Below are 22,845 nucleotides of genomic sequence, written 5' to 3' on the forward strand. Positions count from 1 at the left end.
CAAGTGTTGCCTCTCTTCTAGTTTCTACCTATTTTTAGTTGCCTTTCATTGCCTTCAGAGAGTCGTCTTTTGATTTTTGTCTGGAGTTTGTTTGTAGAGAATTGGCTCCATATAAGCTACTTTACTGTGCCCACTTTTTCTTTTTGCATACACAGTAGGGGCCAGATACTGGGTCTCTTTTTCTGAGGGACTTACAAAGTCGGCTCACTCCTGCACCTTCCTGGCTGCCGTATGGGGTGATGGTATGCACTCGGGAGGTTGGAGAGATCTTTTTCTGCCTCTTTAAGATTTTTTTTTTTTTAATTTTAACTCTCTTTGAACAACAGAAACTTAAAAGCTTTTGAGACCTCTAAGACTTTTCTTTGTCTCTCTGCTGAAATATCCATTTCCTGAGCTATTGCTGCCACAGTTTAGCTGGTTCCCCAATCAAAGAAAAGGGGTGAGCTGACAGGATATGTTGGGACTGGAAAGACCATCAGTATTTTAAAAAAACCTATTCCTCCCTACCAGGCGTCACACCTATGTTGAGTGATTACTTAGTTGTGGTTTAGAAAAAGCTAAATTGAAGGTATCTCATATTTAAATCAATAGTTTTAAGTAAGCCTTCTTATTTCGTTCATTGATTCATTCAAGCATGTTTTACTCATTAAAAAAAAAAAAACCCAACATTTAGCGAATGCCTATTATTTGTCAGGCCCTGTGCTAAGTATTAATTATGGAATGAAAAGTTGTGCTTATTAAAGAAATTTCAGGTGTTAGCAAACATTAAGAGGGAGGCAGAAGCAGGCTCAAAGCTATACTGGTTCTGTGATTTTAAAATGGCTGGGGACAGAGAGGAAAGCCCAAGAATTTGAAGTAAAAAAACTCAAGTTTAAACCCAGTTCACCATTTATTAACTGCATCCCTTTGGGAAAGTCTCTCAGTTTCTCCATGGCCTTATTTCCTTTACAATTAACAGCTCAATGTTGTTAAAGTGAAAGCTTTCTAAGAATAGGAACAGTGCCAGTATATTCCCTGCTGTGTCCCTGTTCGAGCATAGTGTTGGCACATAGTATGTTCTCAATAAATAGGTTAACATTAAATGAGTGAGTAAATAATAGCTTGTTTTTAAAAATATAAATTTATTTATTTGACAGAAAGAGATCACAAGCAGGGGGAGTAGCAGAGGGAGAGGGAGAAGCAGGCTCCCCACTAAGCAGGGAGCCCGATGTGGGCCTTGCTCCAGGACCCTGGGACCATGACCTGAGCCAAAGGCAGGCACTTAGCCAGTCAGGCATCCCAATAATAGCTCTTACTGTTTTTTTGATCATGAACTTTAACTGGACATCTCTAGAATTACTAAGATTCCAAGTTAATGTGGGAAATAGTCCTCTAATTGGACCCCACTCCTTTAATCTTCTAGCTACCAGATATGCTTGTGATGCCTTCCAGAACATCCAATGGCTTCTAACAGGTAATATCAATCAACAGAAGTAAGCTTACTGCAGCAATAAACAACTTGTAGCCCCACATTGGGAGGGGATGGTCCTTGCTCAGTGGGGAGCCTGCTTCTCCCTCCTCCTCTCCCTGCTACTCTGCCTGCTTGTGCTCTCTGTCTGACAAATAAATAAATTAATTAATTTTTAAAAAAGAAGGAAAGAACAACTTGTAGTCTCAGTGACTTAAAACAAATCATTTTCGGGACGCCTGGGTGGCTCAGTTGGTTAAGCAGCTGCCTTCGGCTCAGGTCATGATCCCAGCGTCCTGGGATTGAGTCCCACGTCGGGCTCCTTGCTCAGCAGGGAGCCTGCTTCTCCCTCTGCCTCTGCCTGCCATTCTGTCTGCCTGTGCTCTCTCTCTCCCCCTCTCTCTGATAAATAAAATCTTAAAAAAAACAAAAACAAAACCAAATCATTTCCTCTTCATGTTATATAATCCTTATAGGTTAGATGCATGGCTTAGCTTCCCACAAGCATTCATGGGTCAAATGTTGCCAATGGCCTTGCTAGAGAGAAGAGAGAACTCTGGAGTGTCTCTTCCTGTCAAGTCATTGTCACACAAGTGATACACATCACTTCTGCTCACAATGCATGGGCAAGAACTAGTCCTATAAGCCCTCGTAATCCATCACCAGGAGCTAGGAAGATCACTTCTACCATGGGACCAGGAGAGGACCAGAAATATTTAGGGAACAGCACTGATGATCACTACAGTCCTGCTGTGTAACGAGGATCTCGAGCTGGTCCACTTAGGTCCATCTAAGTACAGGCATCACAGAAATAGGTAGGAGCATCTTTCATACTCGGATCTTCGCACTGTCCCTGAGTGTGTAAAGAGCCCTACTCTCCATCTCAAGGGCTAAATGGCATCTTAGGCTATTAAATGAGGATTGAACTCAAGGAATAGGAGTTAGTCCTCCTGGTTGACTCAGAGGTCATGCTCTTTGTGGGAGTTCATTGCCAAATGTAGAGGGAAGGATGAACAGCATTTTGCCTTCCTCTGCTGAAGATCTGTAGTGCTCCTGGACAAGTTCCAAGAGTTGTTGTCTAGTTGTCTACAGGGTTTCCAAGTGTTATTCTGGATGATTCTCCCTTGAATGGAGGGAAGTAGACTTCTGAATTCCAACTGTAGTCAGTCTCCAAGTACTACCAATTGCTCCCTATTGACATAGCCCCTCTGTTTCTCTCAGCTCACCTTGCTCTCGTTTGGCAGCTTTGGTCTATATTTGGAAGGTGTGTGTGTGTGTGTGTGTGTGTGTGTTCGGGATAGGGATGGGGGTGGCTAAGGAAAGAAAGGAGATGTGATAGGGAACAATGGTTCTACTTGAGTTCATATTTTTCCACATCTTTTTCTTTTTTAAAGATTTTACTTATTTATTTGACAGACAGAGTTCAAAAGCAGGCAGAGAGGCAGGCAGAGAGAGAGAAAGAAGGAAGGAGGCTCCCCATGGAGCATAAAGCCCGATGTGTGGCTCGATCTCAGGACCCTGGGATCGTGACCCAAGCCGAAAGCAGAGACTTTAACCCACTGCCCAGGTGCCCCATCCACATCCTTTTAATTTTATATCTGGACCTTGACTTTCAAAACCCCAAAGCCAAGAATTTTACTTTTTCCTCTTGTATTGCCATGATAACTCTCTCTTGTGGCACACTATGTCTTCTCTAGTCTAAACTGATGCAAAGAGCATTGGTACAGCATCACAAGAAATACAGTGGGAGAGGGGAAGGAATGGTGGTAGGAGGGAAATCACATAAATGTATCAAAATCTTATACCACCATTTACTTAACGATTTACTTCCACAATCTTCTTTTTTTAATCTGTAGAATGTATAAGCTTCTATGTATTCATATATATGTATGTATGAATGTATGTTTTATATATATATTTATATATATATAAATATGTATATTTATATATATATATATATATATATATATATATATATATGAATGTATATATATTCATTCATTTCTGGTAATAAACCTTGTTTGCAAATGCAAATCAGTAGAGATGTTCCAGGAATTGGATAACCAGTGAAGGGCTATTGGTGTGGATAGCTTTTGGTAAAGCCAGAGGGTTCCTCAGGCTGCATGAGGGTAACAAGGCTGCAAATAGCAGCATGCTTCACAAAATATTCCTGAAATTCAGTCTCATGGCTCTTTGCTCCAGAGAGCAAATTCTCTCTCAGCCACAGGAGGGCCCCTGCTCCCCTGAACTGCTTGTTGGACAGACTGGGAATTCAGAGGAAAAATGAGGAGTGGATTCAGGAGCCAAATAACAGTAACGATATCTATATCTATATCTATATCTGTATCTATATATATATCTATTTATAGTGTAAGAGTGTGAATGAACATTTGGCAATCGTACATTTCCTCAAACTGGTGACGCTTGTGGTGGCATTTGCAGAGTAGTCTGACCACACTGTGGACCAAAGTCCTTAGCCTTGGCCAATCAATGCACACATACACAACATCCTAACAAGCTCCCTGTCCCCACCCCAGTTCACACCCCACACAGCTGGGGGCATCCCAGGGCATGTTTGGAGCCTGGCACAAGTATGCCCTGCTCCATGGTGACCAGGGACACCACAGACTTGCAAGAGGTACATCTGTGAAGGCTTTGCCTGTCCTCGTGGACGAAGGGCCAGGAGTTCTTCCAAAACCACTGGCTCTGGGGCACAGAATCTGGCCTCTGCCACCATGCCTCCTCATAGAAACCAGTGTCACCCTACATGGGGCCGGCTTCTGGCCTCTATTTCGTGCGGAGCAGCTGGACAAACTGTGACCTCACTGAGGCAGCAAACCCACTTAAAATATTAATGGTGATGATAAAGATGAATAATTCCTATACCCCCAGGGCACGTATGAGTTTACTTATCTTTCCCGTCAGCCCTGAAATGCCACTGTTTAGTTGTCCTGTACAAGATCTGGCTTTCAAAGCCTTGTGAAAACAGAGGATAATAGCTCTTCAGGTCCTGAGGCTTTTGATGGGTCTGCTTTCTGCATAAGTTGTTCTTGCTCTTTACAGAATAATGGGGGCCCGAGTTATTTTGAGCTGAATTGGGGGGTGCTGCGTGTGGTGAAATTATGAAGTGGGGGTTGGGGGTGAGGAGAAGGAGGGCACTAAGAGAGGTTTAGTTGGGCTTCTCCTTCCTTCCAAGCTTCAGCGTAGCTAAGGTGCAAAACAGCTCTGGCTGCCAGTACCCATGGCCTAATCATCTCCAGAGTGGGGCGATACTGTTGAGGCCAGGAGAGAGAAATGCTCCAGTGGGGGGTTCCTTTAACTGAGCTTTTTCAAGAATTGTACAGTCTGGCCACGGCTGCTGTTTACGCTTGCCTGGGCTGGTTTAACTCCTCTCGTTTCCATGGGGGATGTGGGGAGAACCAGCTTCCCCATTAACTTGGGCCCTGCATTTTATCGACTGCAAACACTCAGGATCCCAGTTCTGGGGCCATCTGTGACCTGTCGTGCTATAATAGCTTGGTTTTCCCCGTGTTCAGCTCCCTCCCTGAGTACTTAGTGTTAAATCATAGAGGGAGGAAGTGTGAGCAGAGGAAAAACAGCACTATTACATGACCCCCGATGAGACCGCTGTGATAGAATTAAAAGCTGCCGCCCTAGGACATTCTAACAGATGACATTGTGAGGTTGCCAAGGTAACCCACCAGGATATAGTTCCAGCATCTTTGGGGTTGACGCTGGGTAGGCGAGGTCAGTCAGAGGTGAGTCCCAGCTGTCCAGGGTCTATCCCCTGGCTGGCCAGCCCATAGCAGCCAAGTGGAAAATCGAGGTTGACCTCTACGTAGCACAAATGAACCCAACATCGACTCCTCATTGGGTATTCCAGGTGAAAAAGAATGAGAATATTTCAGATAATTGTTCGATGGAGGTTACCCAGAGCCTTGAAAGATGTGGAGGTTAATGACTCATCCATTCATTCCACAAATGTTTATTGAACACCTACTATGTATCAGGTAGGAAGTGTCAGAATATCTAGGGGGAAGGTCGAGAATTCTAGAAAACCCTAAAAAAAAAGGCAGATTCAAGTAGGGAAAAAAAGACATTTACACATTGTTAATATTCAGGAAAACGTTGAGTGGAAGAAAATGGAAATAATCAGAATAACTTATTAACCCCAATGACCAGGTGTTTTAAAAATATGCAAAAATTTATAGAGTGAAAATGATTTGCTTAAATGAAAGCAACCTCTTCCCCCAACCACAACCAGGTTATGCTGTATTTTCTCTCTTTTCTCTTTATCTTCATTTAAATACTCCATGTTTATTTGTGCATTTCTGGCTAACACCTATAAAAGTTACTTTTTTTTCTCTGTGAGGTAAGGATTAGAAAGGATCAGAAAGACTTCAGATGGGCCCTGACTTGCAAAACTCAAGGCCTTGGCAGATAAATGACATAAAGATCCTTCCTCCTTTTGGCCACATAAGTGAGTGTTCAAAACCAGGGTGGTGCCACTGGACCCTTGTGCCCATACACTTTTGTTTGCCCCTGGACCTGGTCTGTCACCTGGTCTTATTATTTTCTCTCAGATGGCAAGCCGAGGAGAGAGAGCTGGAGAAAATTCTACTGGTGGTGGTGAGTGATGCCAGCAAGTGGTGAGCTGGAAAGGGAAAGGAACAAAACACAAACAAGAATGGTGTTGGGTACAGGAGGGAGGAACACATAACTGATGGCCTTGGAAAAAGAAAATCAGGAAGAAAATCTCTGAGGGGCTATGTGAAACAGGAATTCCTGAAGACAAAATAACTTTTCCTTAACCCCTGGGGGGTAGTTATTAGTACCAGAAGGACCTCATTAAAAAACCGCTGGGCCCCAAAACCAGCCCTCTACTCTCTGGGCTCCAATGCCTAAGGCCCTCTCTTTGCCCAACCAGAAAATGTAGATAATTAATTAGATTATGTCAGCTGTCTTGTTGTGGTCCTCTTATAATATTAATAATAACGATGATAATAGCTAAGTTATAGAGTGCTTCCTAAGCAAAATCCAGGAGGAAGTGCTATTTAACAATTGAGGGAACAGGCCCAGAGCAGTTAAAGCACTTACCCAGATCACACAGGGAGTTAAGTATAGAGGCCAGGCCAACCCCAATGGCTTTAGGATTCCTGCTTTTCACCCTTACACTGTAATTTTGTCTTGTTTAAAAAGTTCTGAGAAAAAAATACTTTTTAATGGGCTCTCTGCTTTATGTTTTCACTTTACCAAGTCAGCCCTGCCTTGGTGCTTTATTTATGTAATTGTCCCTTTGGGCAACCTTAAGTTGCAGTCCAAAATGGTTCCCCCAGATCTTAAACCTTCTGACCACCTGAAGTAGGTGGAATGGGGCGTGGCAAGGAGACGGTGGCATTATCCCTCTCATTAATCACTGACTCAATAAATAACTTAGATGGGGTGGGGGGACACCTGTGGAATGGGGAGGAGGTACTGTCCACTCTCAATTATCCTCCCACACCCTCAGCCCCTTGGTGGCAGTCACCATGCAGCACCCCAGCTAGGTGCCCATGTGCCCTCCCGCCATACACAACCGTGGTTAGGAGGGATCGAGAGGATGGATCCCTGAGCCTCCGACCTGTGCGCGGAGGGGCAGCGAAGGTAGCCCGAGGGGTGCGGCGCGTGCGGCGCGCAGGTGGCCCGCCGCGTGGAGGAAGCGGCGCGGGGCTTCGGGGGGGGTGCAGGGCGCCCAGGGGCGCGGGGCGGGCTCGCTGCTCCCGAGGCGGCTGTCAGGGGCCGGCGGCTCCCCCGAAGATGCAGCGCAGCATATTTTGCACATGAGTTCAGAGGAAGAGGAAGTGTAGCCGGCGGACGCGCGGCGGCGGCGGGGGCGCGTCGGGGCTGGAGCCGGAGCGCGCCAGGCTCAGGGCGCAGCGAGCGGGAGCGCGGCGGCCGCGGGCTCCGCGGAGAGACGGACGCACAGATCGCGGGAGGGACGGACACCCGAGCGCGCCGTGCCGCCGCTTCCCGCCCCCACCCACTGGCGCCCACGCCTTCCCCGCGCCGCCTGCGCTGTATGGCACAAACTTTCCTCCCGGGACGGAGCACGCTGTATCGGGGAGCCCGCGCCAGCGCCTTCTGCTCAACCGGTTCCGAACGGTAGGTGAGCGCGCGGCAGGACTTGGGGTGTAGGCAGGCACAGGCCCTGCCATCTGGCCCCGCGGACCCGGACCGCGGCGGACTGGAGGAGCCCCGCGTGGCGCCTCCTTGCAGGTTGCCGCGGTTGCCAGAGGGCCACCGCCCCCACCACCCCCGCCCCCAACCGCACCCCCGGCCGGGTTGGATAGGGTCGGCGCCGATCCACAGCACACAGCGGTCTTGGCCAACTTTTTTTTTGGAGGGGGGGATAAATCGTCCCTGGCACGCTATGAGGAGAGGCACCTAGAGCAGTTTGTCAGGGGTCGTGGACTCTGCAGGCTCGCGGCGCCAAAGAGAGAAGCAGAGGGGAAGCTTTGAGGCTACAGGTGGGTCTGGGACACAACTGCAGGGGGTCCTTGGCAAAGATCCGACAGGAGCTGGACACGAAGTGTGGGTTCAGGATGGCGCGAGGCTGGGTGGGGTGGGGAGTTGGGAGGCTCTAGCTGCCCTTCTGCGTGTGCCCTGGGAGGTGGGCTTGTTGGTGGCGCAGGGGTGCTGTATAGATGGGAGCCGACCTGCCGCGCGCGTCCTGAGAAAGCGCCGCAGCCACGGGAGGCGCAGAGACTCTGGGCGCCCGGAGTCTGCGGCACTGAAAAGGCATCTCTCCTTCCGTAAGGAGATTTCTTTACTTGTCCTAACCCACTTTCCCAGGCTCAAGGGACGCCAGGGTAGGTCTTGGGCCAAAGTGGGGTGGTGGCGGTGTACATTTCAGAAAACCCGATTGTCAGGCACGCAGCACTCCCCCACCTCCCCAGACCAGGGCTTGTGTCCTTGACCCAGGATATCGCGGTCTTGGCATCGAGAACCACGTGGAAGCCAAAAGTGCTAGACCCAGGCACGCTCCCTGCTGCCTCCGGTTTGATCATGCTTAGCTGCCCCATGTGGTTGTGGGTGGTCTCCGGGGACACTGGGTGGTGGCAGTGAGTTTGTTGGGGGACTTACACAAAATGTATGTATGTATATATTTTAAGTCTCACACAGAAGCCAAATCTGAGTGCCTGCCCTGGGTTTCAGGCAACAGTCCTTTCTTGTAATTGGTACAGCTGTTTTCAGATGCTGGGCGCACAGTCAGGCCAGGCGTCTTCCAGCCCCTGCCATCGTGTGTCATCTCAGGATAAGTGAGGCCCTGCCAGGAAGGAAGGCGGGCTTAATGTGAGCCACCTCTGGGCCTGTGGGTAGGGCACACTATGCACCCCACGTGTCCCTGGCTGCCGGGATTCCAATTCATACCTCCGTACAGCTGAATTCCCAATGAAATTCAAGTGACCCCAGATGTCACCAAACCCCACAGAGCGGTTAAGCAACAAACTGTTTGGGGCTCTTTGGTGTGTGCGTGTGTGCTAACCTCAATGAAATCACTTTAACCTCAGACTGACTCTGCATCCTCTTTTGCCTTCAGCAGGGTTTCTGGTCCTGAGAACTGGGACTTCATCCTCTGTGTATCAAGTCCCTGGGTTGGTGTTTCTTTGTTAGTCTTTTGGCTTAATGGACACCGGGCAAATGGAAGTGGAGTGTTGTGCAGTTAGCTAATAGATTGGTGCAGGAATTGAAAGAGAACAAATTAGGAATGAGTTCTTTTTCTCCCTCTTGAGCAGGAATTTTTGGCTTCCATTCAAATAATTGCTTTGTCTGTAGGGAAACAGGCAGAAAATCTTTGGCATGAGTGATGGGAGTTCCTGTAAAGCTTCTTGTGTTCTTCCAGTCTTCACTTTTCTGCAGAATTGAAACTATATGGACCCATGGTTTGGTGGGCGTGGGTGTCTCGCCAAATATCTAACTTGGGGGGGGGGTGTCAAGGAGAGGGTATTATGACTCTTTCCCCACCTATCTCATTTTTAAAAATACAAAAATTTTGCAAGAATAGGGGCGTGTGGGTGGCTCCATCATTAGGCGTCTGCCTTCGGCTTGGGTCATGATCCCCGGATCCTGGGATCAAGCCCCGCACCAGGCTCTCTCTTCAGGGGGAAGCCTGCTTCTCCCTCTTCCACTCCCCCTGCTTGTGTTCCCTCTCTCACTGTGTCTGTCAAATAAATAATGATTAAAAAAAAAAAAAAACTTAAAAAACAGTTGCAAGAACAGTAACCGTTCAAATACCCATACCTAGAGAATAATTTAGCAGTACTGGCTTTATTACGCATCTGTCGATCTATTCATCCCTCTGTCCATCTTAAGTCCCAACTTAAGTCCCATCCATCAGTAAATCTCAACTTATTATTTTATGCACTTTAAAGTAAATTATAGACATTGACACAGGTCACTTCTTAATGGTTCAGTGCACATTTTATTATTCAGAGTTCAATATATGTTCATGATTGTCTTAAGGTAAAATGCATATGCATAGAGTGAAATGCACAAATCTTCAGAGTAATATTTGCATAATGTTTTGATAAATGTGTACACCTGTGTAACCCTAGTTGTGATCAAGATAAGGAATATTACCATCACCTCAGAAAGTTCCTCATCCCCATTTCCAGTCCGTCCCTGCCTTCTTTCAGTGGCAACGACTGCTGATTATTTTTTACTGTTAGTTTAGTCTGTTCTTGAATTCCTGTAAATGGTGTTCTATAGTATCATGTAAAGCTTCTTCCATTCGCCGTATTTTTAAGATTCATCCATGTTGTATCTATCAGTATTTTGTTTTTTTTTAATTGCTGAATTATATATTCCAGGACATGTCCATACCACAGTTTGTTAATATATTCCTTCCATTGATGGACACGTGAGTTAGTCCCAGTTTTAGGGAAGTATTGTAAATGAAGCTGCTATGAATATTTGTGTACAAGTCTTCCTAGGGACATATGTTCTCATTTCTCATGGGTAAATGCCTAGAAATAGAATCATTAGGTCACAGAAGGGGTATATGTGAACCTTATAAGAAGCTGCTAGGTCTTTCCCCAACACGGTTGTACAATTTTTGTGGCCCTACCAGCAAAGAATACAAGTAAGAGATTCCAGATACGACAACCCTGTTTTCCTGTCCCAAAGTCAAGGGCATGTCTTGACCAGTGTTTCGGGGCTAGCAGGGTATAGCAATTGGATACCTTAGACAGTCCAAAGCACGTTGCTTTTTTATAGGTGGAGGAGTTGTGAGAAATCTCTAACTCTGCCAGTAAGTGAGTTCACACTTAAATTATTACAGATGATCAGACAAATATTTTACTTGTTGAGATCTTCAGAGAAGGGAATTCCACAGGGTAATGTACCCTTGGTTGTGAAATAAGATTGATTGAGTACTTTCTATATAAAGGAAAAATAACTCCCAAACCCACAGAATTCCACCACTCTTCTGCTAGTTTCTCCTGGGGGGTTTCTGACGTATTGGTCTGGTTGATGTGAACTTGGTGGAGGAGATTCCCGTTGGATTTCACCGGCTTGCGCAGCTGGCTGCTGAAAGCAGGTTGTGTTTGCTTTGTGAGGCAGATCAGATTTGGTTTTTTGAAGGCTCAGAAGCCAGCTCTGCTGTTAAAGTGATTTGGCCTGTCAGTGAGAAACATGACTTGTCGACATGCTCTCGTGGTCCTGGCTGACAAAACAGGCCAGGTCCCCTCAGGTCCCCTTACCCTTTGGTCCCGTTCCATGAACCAGCAGCTTAACCTGGCCTTGGATGATTCAGGAAACAGGAATGGAGCCTCCCAGATTGCGTGGGACCCTAGAATGAAATATTTGCTTCTGGCCAAAGTGTCTCAGTGGGGTCAGATGACAGATGGCACAGAGTCTCGAGTCTTTACACTGTATTTGGAAACTGTTGTGATCTGACAGCCTAGGACAGTGCCTGCCACAGAGTAGGGTCTCAGTAAGTCTGGCTGAATGATTCTGGTGACTCGTGGTAACTGACTGGGTGATTGCCCATCTGGGGGTTGACCATGAGTGCCGAGATGTCCCCAAGATATATTTCACGGGTATTATACTTCATTGTAGCCTTGGAAACAGGTTCAAAGTGTTTTGGCCTAGGAAAACCTGTCAACTGTCCACCTCTATTTTAGTAGCACTCTTCTTATTATATTGCAGATTTCACTATTGTTATTAACAAAATAATAATTATAGCTGCCACTTTCCCAGTGCTTACCCTTGGCCTGGCACTGTTAGGCACTCTACATGCATTCTTTGAACTTAATCCTCAGAAGAAGCGAGTACTACTCTTATCTGCACTTTAGCCTTGAGGAAACTGAAGCTTAGCGAGGTTAAGTAATTTGCCTCAAGTTCACTTTTTTATGTTTCCTAGACATAGGGAAGAGACCGTGACGTTCTGGTTTCGCAAATGAGACTACGTCTACAAGCACAGATTTCCAAATACATGAAGCCACGGGGTGACAGACACGAAAACTGGAGAGGCACAACTGCACGGCAAGAAATGACACCCTCAAATCACTTTCTTCTAAGTTTTCTGAGTTTGGGGCAGCCAGGGCCTGTATTGAGATACCAAGTATTTTGGTGATAATTTAAAACACTGTTGTTTGGCTGTGATTTTAGTTTCATCGGAGGAAAAGAAAAACGTTGCCAGCTGTTAAGTGTCCTAGCTGAGCAGTCCTGCCCCTTGGCTACCACCTACACATGACCATGTACATCTCAATGTAAAATGAATTAAAATGAAAGAAAATAAAAATTTCAGCTCCTCAGTCCCATTAGCCACATTTCAAGTGCCCTAGAGCCACACGTGGTTATTGGCCCAGGCCTTGGATACTACAGAGGTGGAGTATTTTCATCATGGCTGAAAGTCCTGTTTGCCCTATAGTAAGCATCTCTCTCTTTTCCTTCAGCAAAGAATGGGCAATACACTTGGCTAAGGCTTGGGTTCTTTTTTCACTGACAAAGAGAAACATTTAGCCAGACATTTCTTTTATGTTTACCTTTTAAAGGTTTTGCATGTGTGTGATCTTTCCTCCCATTCACATTCAGTTTTTGACATAAATTTAAGTTTCCCTTTGCTTCTGGGCCCCCAAAGGGGCTTTCGTTATTATCATTGCATATTTTACCAGAATGGTTTCTGTGAAAAGATTGGTACAGCGGGCAAGTGATGGCCACTGCTTGAGCCCTGTTAATTCCTTGCTCTCCAAATAAGAATTCGGTTAAGCTTTTAAATATGCATTTGTGTGACTTACTCCCCACCTGGGCTGAATTGAGGAAGAAGAATCGGCTCTCAGCGGGGCCAGAACCAAAGAGCTAGAAAATCAGGTCACATTCTATGCCTGATGGCTACCTGCCAAGACAGAGACGGAGGAGACACTATTTGGGGTATCAAGGGCTTTGCTTTGGAGTTTTCTTGGGTCTGACTGCCCTTGTGGTGTGTGGGGAGTGCAGGAGGGGGCCAAGCAGCTTCCATGTCCTGGTTGCACAGGATGAGGCGGGGTGGCTCTGGCTTGTATGGTGCCGCGGCTTGCCCCTCTTTTGTGCTTCAAAGGAGAGGGGACTTCGGCCCTCAGGTGTTATGGGGCACCAACACCAGCGAGTGGTGCAAAGTCCGTGTCAGCTGTGTTTTGCCCAGCTCATCTGATACTGAGCAACGCTTTCCTTCTTTCTTTTTAAAGATTTTATTTATTTATTCGAGAGAGAGAAAAAAATATGAGTGGGGGGAGGGGCAGAAAGGAAGGGAGAAGCTGATTCCCTCTGAGCAAGGGAGCCCTATGCAGGGCTCGATCCCAGGACTGTGGACTCATGACCTGAGCCAAAGGCAGACGCTTAAGCACCTGAGCCACCCAGGTGCCCAGACCAGCTGTGAAGTGACTTTATGAAACTGTATTAGATGTTCCCACATTTTTTCAATCAGGAAGCCAGCTGCTCTTTCAATGACAACTTTCTCAGAATGTCCCATTTTGTTCTTCTACAGTCAGACCCCCTTGACTGTCAGCATTTATTTCTTGCAGAGGATTATCAGCTTCCATTCATGTGTACATGACTGTGTGTGTGTGTGTGTGTGTGTGTGTGTGTGTGTGTATGTGTGTGTTTTGAAATTTCCTACTTTGTATTTCACCCCGAGGAACTACTTCCTGAGGAAACCTTCAGGTTTTTCGGAATAGCTCCCAAATGCCCAAGTTTGAAGAAATTATTGTAATAGACCTCATTCATAAGGTTGGATAAGGAGAGAGTTGGTTACTCACAAACTCTGGTGAATGGAATGTGACCGAATCATGTATTGCCAAATTTTGGAAATATAAAACACAAGAAATCAGATTGTTCATTTAAACACTTCTGTAACTTAGAGAGGGTTTTGGACCTTTTTCCACTGTCTTGAGATCCCATATGAGCACTGTTTGCAGACGGGTATAATTATGGCCATAGGCAGGTCAAAATAAGTCTTTAAAGTGGGTGACAAGTAATATTGATAGTATTTCTAATAATATTTAACCTTTATATTGCTTTTTCTATGTATCAGAGCTTTTCTAAGCTCTGTTCAGTATTAACTTATTTAATCCTCAACCTGCCAGTGGATTTGGGGGTATCCCCATATTGTAATTGGGAAACCTGATGTTAAGCAGCTTCCTCGAGGTCACACAGAAAGTAGAGACACTGGGATTTGAACCTAGGTAGTCTGGCTGCAGAACACATGCAGCCAACCCTTGTGCTATGCTCTTAAGAAGGTAGATTTCCCGGGACGCCTGGGTGGCTCAGTTGGTTAAGCAGCTGCCTTCAGCTCAGGTCGTGATCCCAGCGTCCTGGGATTGAGTCCCACATCGGGCTCCTTGCTTGGCGGGGAGCCTGCTTCTCCCTCTGCCTCTGCCTGCCACTCCGTCTGCCTGTGCTCACTCTTGCTCCTCTCTCTCTGACAAATAAATAAATAAAATCTTTAAAAAAAAAAAGTAGATTTCCCAAATACTCCAGAATGTCCATCCTTTACCAGATAATAAGTGTCTGTCCTAGTCCTGTAGGATGTTGATTTAGTAGGTATTTATCGTGCATCTAGGGGCGTCTGGGTGGCTCAGTCCCTTGAGCATCTGACTCTGGATTCTGACTCAGGTCATGATCTCAGGGTCATGAGATTGAGCCCCACATCATAGTTCATGCTCAGCGTGGAGTCTGCTCCAGATTCTCCCTGTCTTTCTCTACCCCTCCCACTACTCATGCGCACTCTCTCTCTCTCTCTCAATAAATAAATAAATAAATAAATAAATAAATAAATAAATGTGCATCTTTTGGGGTGGGGCGTTGGGATAGCTGCTGTTGGAGACAAAGAAGACATGATTGCTACCTTTAGGAAGTTGGCTGTCACATGAGCAGGTGAGGCAAAACCAAAAGCTCCAGAGCTCTCTCTGGAGCTCAGGACTGGTCTCTGCAACTGCCCACCCCCCATGTCTACCCAATGGAGTTAACACATCTAAAATAAGCTCCTGTCTTCCTCCCATAGCCATCCCCAGCTTGGAAGGGGGCCACTCTAGCCTTCCAGTTGCTCAGGTCACAAATCCTAGATGTGCCTTAGATGCTCTCTTTTTCTCACGCCAAACTACCAATAAATTTCATGAAAATATACTTTCAAAATATATCCAGAACTTGCCCATTGCTCATAACCTGTTATTATTTGGTCTCCCCATTTCCACACTCAGTCATGGCCAGAGTGGTCAAGTCTGCCCTTGGCTTGAAACCCTCAGGGCTCCCATCTCAGAGTAAAGCCAGAGTCCTTACCACCATCAGCACATTCCACACAACCTGCCTCACCATGCCACTCTGATTTTGTGTGCTCCCTGCAGCTACTCCCTTTTTCCCCCAGGCAGGTCCTGGAAACTTGCACTTGCTGCCACCTTGCCCAGTACACCATCCCCCTTATCCCATGTTCTTTTTGACATTACCTTCTGAGTGAGACCTGCCCTGATCATCCTGTTTTTAAGTATTGCCTTGTCTTCCCTTGTGCTTGCTCTCCCTCCTCCCTGCCTTTTCTTTATTTCTTAAAAATTGAATTTCCTGTATTATTTTTATTTGTGTATTGTCTGTTTGTCTATTCCTGAAGGTAAGATTCTTCAGGACAGGGTTGTTCCTTTTTTGTTGTTGTTGGTGGTGGTCTTTTGCAGAACTTTGGTATCCTCAGCATATATAATAGTGCTTTGCATGCAGTAGGTGCTTAATAAGGTGAGTGTGATGGGTGATTTTATGTTTCAACCTGACTAGGCTAGGGTACTCAGTTTTTGGTGAGACAGATCTAGGTGTTGCTGTGGGTTATTTTTCTTTTTTTAACATGATTACCATTTAAAGCAAGAGACTTCAAGTAAAGCAGATTACGCTCCATAATGTGGGTGGGCCTCACCCAATCAGTTGAAGGGCTAAAAAAAAAAAAAAAAAACAACACTGCCGTTTCCCAAGGAAAAAGGAATCCTGCCTCCAGACTGCCTTGGGACTTAAGATTGTAACATCAGCGCTTCTCTAGGTCTCTGACCTGTTGGCCTGCCCTGCAGATTTCTGATTTGCCAGCTCCCACACTCACATGAGTCAGTTTCTTAAAATAAATCTGCCCTGCCTTCTCTCTATATAGATATCTACCCACACACTATCCTCTTGGTTCTGTTTCTCTGAAAACCCTAATACAGAGGATTGAGATGGAAGGGAAAGTGTCAGGTTGGGGGTTGCACTGGAGGTAAAGGAATGGTGTCTGGAGAGTGCTCAGTGTGTACGAAAGGGAACACTGGCTTCCCTACACCTGACACCAGGGTACATGAAGAGGAACAGCCAGAGACTGGGGAGGAAGTGGGTTGGGTGTGAAGTTGAGGTGAAGGACTCCAAACTGGGTGGTGTCCGTTTTTTATGCTCTTTGAGCCACTTGTGTGGCACAGAATGGTTAATGTGGATTTAGCCTGTGCTAAGAATTAGTGGGCAAGCGACCAACAGAAGCCAGATGCAGGAAGGCCTTTGAGGTCCTAAGAGGGTGGGCTGGCATGGACAATGAAGTGGTGGACGTAAGGGCCTCCACAAGCACCCAACACTAGGCCAGCTGTAGTGGCGACAACAGTGGCAGGAGCAGGCTGTTGCCTGGTGTTTTGAGCCTGGATGTTGCAAGGACAGGGGTACTACCCTCAGAAGCAAGGAACACAGGAGGAAGAACAGGCCTTGATGGGCCAGGCATTGAGTTCTCTAGTTCTCTTTGGAGCATATTCATCATGAATTTCAGGAAAGTTCTGAGTGAAGATGATGAAAAGGGTCCTTGGGGCATATTCACCTGGAGTTCACCAGACTGGGAAGGAGACTGGAAGGTTTTTGCCCAGAGCCGGTAAAGCAGGGCCCATGAGGGGTTATAAGGGCTAAGGGGGAAACTATAGTATTTATGTAACTTTCTTGAGTATACTCAACAATACCTCAATTGGAGGTTTTCAAACTCCATTACAAAGGCACCCCAAGGCGCCACAGCAAACTCATGGGGGCGGGGCAGAAGGGCGTTTTTTTCTTTTTACATTTCTGAGGGGAACAGTGATACTTGATGTGTTAGACAACACACTGCCTGCCATCTTGGGGTAGTTTGCAGTACCAACGTTAGACAGCTCTGCCTTCCTTTTGATGATGTCATACTTCTGTGCCGCACCTTTTGGGTGGTTGCTAAGAAACCACGAACAGGAAACGAAAGTGTTGGTGTCCAGCGTGATTCCAAGGTTTGAGAAGTTGTGCTGTGCCCAAGAGATGCACACAGCCCGCTAGTGCTTATGACTCAGGAATGAAAGAAAAAGGTTTATTCTTTCAATTTTTATGCACTGTTTTTTTTTTCCAAAAGGCTAATAAGTTGTTTGGACAGAAATAATTATTATGTTGTTTAGACTGAACTACTTAATAAGTGGAACTATAAGTATTGCTTTTAGCCTAGGGGTGCCGGGATGCTAAAGGTGCCAGGAAGTGGAATGTCTTAAACTTCTGTCATGTATTGTTGTGGGTGTCACAGATAGATTGTGGAAGAATAAAAGCAAGGATAGAAGCGGGGGAGAAAGGAAGGGCACGGGGACTGCATCTAAAAAGTCTCATTTCTTCAAAAATAAAAGATGTGAAGCAAGTAAAGTAAAATGTAAGCACTTGTTAAATCTTGGTGGTGGGTGCATAGATATCTCATTTTCTGTCCTCATCTGTATGTCTGAAGTGGCTTATACTGAAAATGATTTTATTTTAAGATTTCCCTTATTTATTTTAGAGAGAGAGAAAGAGAACATGAATGGAGGGGTGGGGAGCAGTGGGGCAGGGAGAGAATCTCCAGCAGACTCCGTGCTCAGCACAGAGCCTAACTCGGGACCCAGTTTCCTGACCCCGAGATCATGATCTGACCTGAAACCAAGAGTCAGACGCTCAACCAACTGAGTCACCCAGGTGCCCCTATACTGAGAATGATTTTAAGAGAGAGAGAAGGAGGGTGGAGATAGAAATGTAGGGGTGTACCTGTGCTGGAAGGATAGCAGCGATGTGGGAAGAGGGCGTCTGAGGTACAAAGAAGTTCAGGAGATGAGGTGGGGTATCAAGGGGGTCAGTAGGGCCATGTTCTAGACTGGGGTTCTTCGCCCTGGCTAGGAGACTCAAGAAGGATCTGAGACTATACAGAGTTCAGAGAGGGGAAAGCTGAGCTTGCCCCTAAATGATTGCTTTGCAACCCTGGCTGTCAGAATTACCTGGGGTTTTCAAAAATTCTGGTGATCAGGCCCTACCTCCCAAATGCCTGGGCATCAGGATCTTTAAGTAGCTCTCCAGATGGATTCCAATGTGTAACCAAGGTAGAGGACCAGTGCCATGGACGGCCCAGGGTTTCTCATACTTTACTGCTGCTCAGACTTCAGTGTTTGAGCTTGGAACTTGTCATTAAAATGTAGTTTCTGGTTCAGCAGGCTCGGGAGGGCCTGGGATTCTGGATTTCTCACAGGCTCCCAGAAATTCCGTGCTGCTGGTCTGAGAACCACACTTTGAGCAGCAGATTCTTCTGAAAGGGAGCTGTGTTTGATTAAGGGTGTTTGTCATGGGGACTGTGGGAAGGCAGAGAGGTGGTCTGGATCAGACCCCGACTGAGATGTGGGGGGAGGGGATAGTAAGCAAGTGTTTTCCTTTGGAAATGTAAATACCCCTTGTATTTCTTATCTTTTGCTGTAAAACAAATTACTCTGGATCTTAGCAGCCAGGAATGACAGTAAACATTTATTATCTCACAGAGTTTCTGTGGGTTAGAAATCCAGAAGCAGCTTAGCTGGGTGGTTCTGACCTGGGGTGCCTCAAGAGGTTGTGGTCAAGATGCTGGCTGGGCTGGAGGCCATTCTGCAGGTGATGGATCTGGTTCCATATGGGTGTTGAGCTAACCAGCAGTGTTGGCTGTTGGGTGGAGGCCTCAGTTCCCTGTCCTGGGATTTCTCTACAGGGTTAATAGACTGTCTTCATACTGTGGCAGCTGGCTGTCCCCAGAGTGAGGGATCCAGGAGAGAGTAATGTAGAACGCACAATGCTGCTGTAGCCCAGTCTTGGAAATCACACTCATCATTTCTGTAGCGCCCTCTTGGCCCCACAGGTCAGCCCTAGTCACTGTGGGCGGGGACCACCTGTGAATGCTGCGAGGATTACTGAAGGTCGTCTTAGAGGCTGGCTATCTTACCTCTTATAAGAAATAATGTATGTGCGGCACAGAAAACTTGAGAAAACCATAAAGAGGGTGTCACCCATAATCTCATGACCTGGAGGAAATTTCTGGGAACACTGTGGTCTATGTCTTGCCAGATACAAAGAGAATGTATGTGTATGTATATGTATATACACATACACATATACATATATGTGCACACATATACATATATATACACACATAAAATACATATGTAATGTATAATAATATACGTGTGTGTGTATATATGTGTGTATATATATACATATATATACACACACACACGCACTCACTTAGAAAAAGTAGCACACCATACAGATAATACTGTTTGATATAGATTGGCATTGATTCAGGAATACTTTAAACAGGTAAATTTTTCAGGGTGCCTGGGCAGCTCAATGCGTTAAGCTCAGGTCATAATCCCAGGGTCCTGGGATTGAGCCCCATGTCAGGCTCCCTGCTTGGCAGGAAGCTCTCCCACTCCCCCTACTTTTGTTCCTTCTTTAGCTGTGTCTTTGTCTGTCCAAAAAAAAAAAAAAACTTTAAAAAAACAGGTAAATTTTTCTTATTGAACTGTAGTTGTTGTACAATGTTATACTAGTTTCTGGTACAACACAAGGATTCGACAGTTCTAGGCATGACTCAGTGCTCACCACAGTAAGTATAGTGTCACCATGCAATGTTATTACAACATTACTGACTATACTCTAGACTGTACTTTTCATCTCTTGGCCTTTCTTATTTTATAACTGGGAGTTTGTACCTCTTAATCCCCTTCACCTACTTTGCCCAGTCTGTCAGTGGGTAAATTTTAGTTATCCTCAGGTTTCTGTCTTAGACTATGTTTGTAGGATATCAAGATTTGATACCGTTTGAATTCTCAAGTTTCCATTTGCATTTCTGGGTTGAGAGAGATGTTCCTATCATGCAAAAAGTCTTCATCTGGATCATCAGTTCTTACTTTGGGTGACTGAGTGATGTAATAAACATGCTTGAGGCTTCAAACACGGGATTTGAATGAAGAAATAAAAAATGAGTTTGCCAGCTGATCCGGCATCATTGCCTATAATTGCCCCATCTCTGGTTGCTTGTCATGAGCTGTTGGCAATTGTTAAAATTAGCTTTACAGTCTGCCACGGATTAGTAGCAAGTGTGGTAAATGAGGACTCACTCTTAATGAAACTAATTTGTATTTGGAAATATAACTACATTTATTGCTCCCATTATTTAAACGCACGTATGATCGTTGAGAGTAAAAATGAACGTTTAAACTGAAGTCTTAGAAACGCTAGCTGAAAAATAATCTTTTAAGGAGGTGATCCTTTTTCAAGTGGTTTTCCAGGGTCTTATGAGCATCTTGGGAAGCATTTCAGAAACAAATCAGAAATACTTAAAATTAAAATGTAAGGATTTCAAAATTGACAGTGACACAGGGCATCATGTCGCATTGCTGATTAGCTTCTTCTGGAACCAGGTCTGTGGCAACGTGCTATTTCATATTCCTGTCTATTTCAAATCCGGGGATTTTCTCTGTGCGTCTCGGGGGCTGTCCAGACTTCCAGAACAGCCTGCCCCCACAGCACCGCAATACATCTGCTCACTGTCTTTCTCCTCCTTTCTCCTCCTCTCACCTCCAACTGCTTGAGAGCAGGGCCTGGTCTTGCCATTTTTATCTTTTCTAATCGGGGGCCTGATTTAAAGCAGACCTTAGTGAACGTGGGCTGAATGAATGCATGCATGTATGCATGAATTTGGAGAAGTTCCCTCTAGTGTGGAGCTCACAGTTTCTGCATGAAGCGGGGCCACCTTGTAGCAAAGATACGCCTCACGCTGGGTTTGATTTGGATTTTCCAGAACATCACCATCTGAGGGCCCTCTGCTTTCTGGTCATTTGCAATCTCTCATGTCCTTTCCTTGCAGCCAGGGTCTCAACCTCCCGTGATTACCTTATTTTCCTCCATAATCAGCATCCAGTTCCTCATTACTTTTAGCCGGTTTCTGCTAGAGAACTGTACATTTATTTTGGCTCTCTCCCTACTGTCTCGCCACAGGAAAGGGGAAAGACCTCCTCTTTTTGCTTTACGTTTGAAGAATTCTTGGAAGATTTTTCTTTGTCTCTTGATGTTAGAGAGACCCATACACATGGGTGCGGGGATATATTCTGGGATGACAGAGGTAGAAACAGAAAAGCCTGCCATACGACTGTCAGGTAATCACAGCTAATCCAGCGATCCACTCACACATCAAATGAGTAACTTGATTTACATTAGTATCAATGTGGGGTGACTGTAGGAATATGGAAGGTCAGGGCTGTGGGGGTTGAAGCAATGGGAGAATCTCATCACACACAAATGATTTTTAGCATGTGCCCTTTACAGAAACAGACAAGGAAAGCAGAATTAGCCAGGAATAGCAGGGTTCTCATGATTCCACCCAGGGAGCTGATGGTCTAGAGTGAGCAGGAGGTAGAGGGGCTAATCGGTCAGTCTCTCGAAGGGTCTCACCTTCCACCATGCCTCTCCTGCGGTCAGCATCTGCCCACTGTGAATGTGGAAAGAGAAGTCTTATTCATTAACAGGACCCCTGCACTTACCACCAACCCAGCAATCCCACTCCTAGGTGTTACCCTAGAGAAATGAAACTTAGGTCCTCATAAAAGCCTCTGTGAGTGTTTATAGGCACTTTATTCATAATCAACTGGAACAATCAGAGTGTCCTTCAGATCAAGGCATCCCAAGGATCAAGAAGTAGGTGCTTCCAGTTTCTAGAGGCCCAGGTCCAGAAGCTGGCACTGTGTTATTCCGCCATACTCTATTGGTCAGACAACCATGGAGCCCAGATTCAAGGTGGTGATGTAGACCCCACCTTTCAATGGCAGGAGTGTCAGAGGATTTGGGGGCCATATTTCAAAGCCATTATCCTTACCATTTACCTTCTGCCCTCCTAAAGGGCAGATGTGCTTCTCCCTACCTGAGGGAATGTGCTTCCACTGAGATAGACGCTCCCTGAATGCCATGCCCTCTACTCTTCCCTCTACCTAGCTCCCACCTTTCACTGCTCTCAAAGGCCCATACCCATCCCTTGCCCCAAGCTCCTTGTGGGATTCTAGCATGAGCATGGGAACCTCACATAGTAAACAGTAATGTTAGGTGCTCTTTTGTCTTATTTTTCTCACTTTTGTAAGCTAGATCTTCCTTGTTTGAGCATTGTTGGGACTGTGATAGCTATTTTTAGAGTAATATGAAAATCTTTACTATTTTGACAGTGGAGGGGGTTGGTAGAAGAACACAGGAAGGAGCTAGAAGGAACACAGGTGTGCCAGGAGTGAATAAGGTAGGGCCCTCACCACAAAAGAGTAGGAGGAACTAATTCACACTAAGGTTTTATTGACTCACAATTGCTCCATATGGCAGCCTTCCCAGAGAGAGTCGCTCTAAAAGCAGTTGCTTTACCAGTGTTGCACGTATTCCAAAGAAATGAATCCCTAAGTTTGAGACCTTGAGGATTCACCCATGCTGCTATTTTGCTGCAAGCTGGAACTCTTTACCTTTTCTGTGTCAGATCACATGCATTATTTACCCAGAGCCTTGTCGTGTCCTGTGAGACAAGCACAGTGCCCTTCGGGGTGAACTTGGGCAGAGATCTCAAGTTTGGGACAATCTGACTGAAACCTTAAACTTCAAGTTGA

At 45.8% G+C, this 22,845-nt stretch overlaps 1 protein-coding gene across 2 annotated transcripts in view; it reads left to right on the plus strand.

The window, feature by feature from the left end:
* Positions 1 to 7,318: 7,318 nt before the first annotated feature.
* Positions 7,319 to 22,845, plus strand: part of RFTN1 (raftlin, lipid raft linker 1) — a 193,053-nt gene continuing 177,526 nt past the window's right edge. Inside the window, exon 1 of one of the 2 annotated variants that reach the window (XM_059390878.1) lies at positions 7,319 to 7,588. The gene's annotated coding sequence lies outside the window, so the exon portion shown is untranslated. Of the gene's footprint in view, positions 7,589 to 7,849; positions 7,954 to 22,845 lie in introns of those variants that run through there. The other variant, XM_059390877.1, reaches the window with a different exon arrangement.

The sequence above is a fragment of the Mustela nigripes genome, chromosome 2 (genome assembly GCF_022355385.1).
Source record: "Mustela nigripes isolate SB6536 chromosome 2, MUSNIG.SB6536, whole genome shotgun sequence".
Classification (NCBI taxonomy): Eukaryota; Metazoa; Chordata; class Mammalia; order Carnivora; family Mustelidae; genus Mustela; species Mustela nigripes.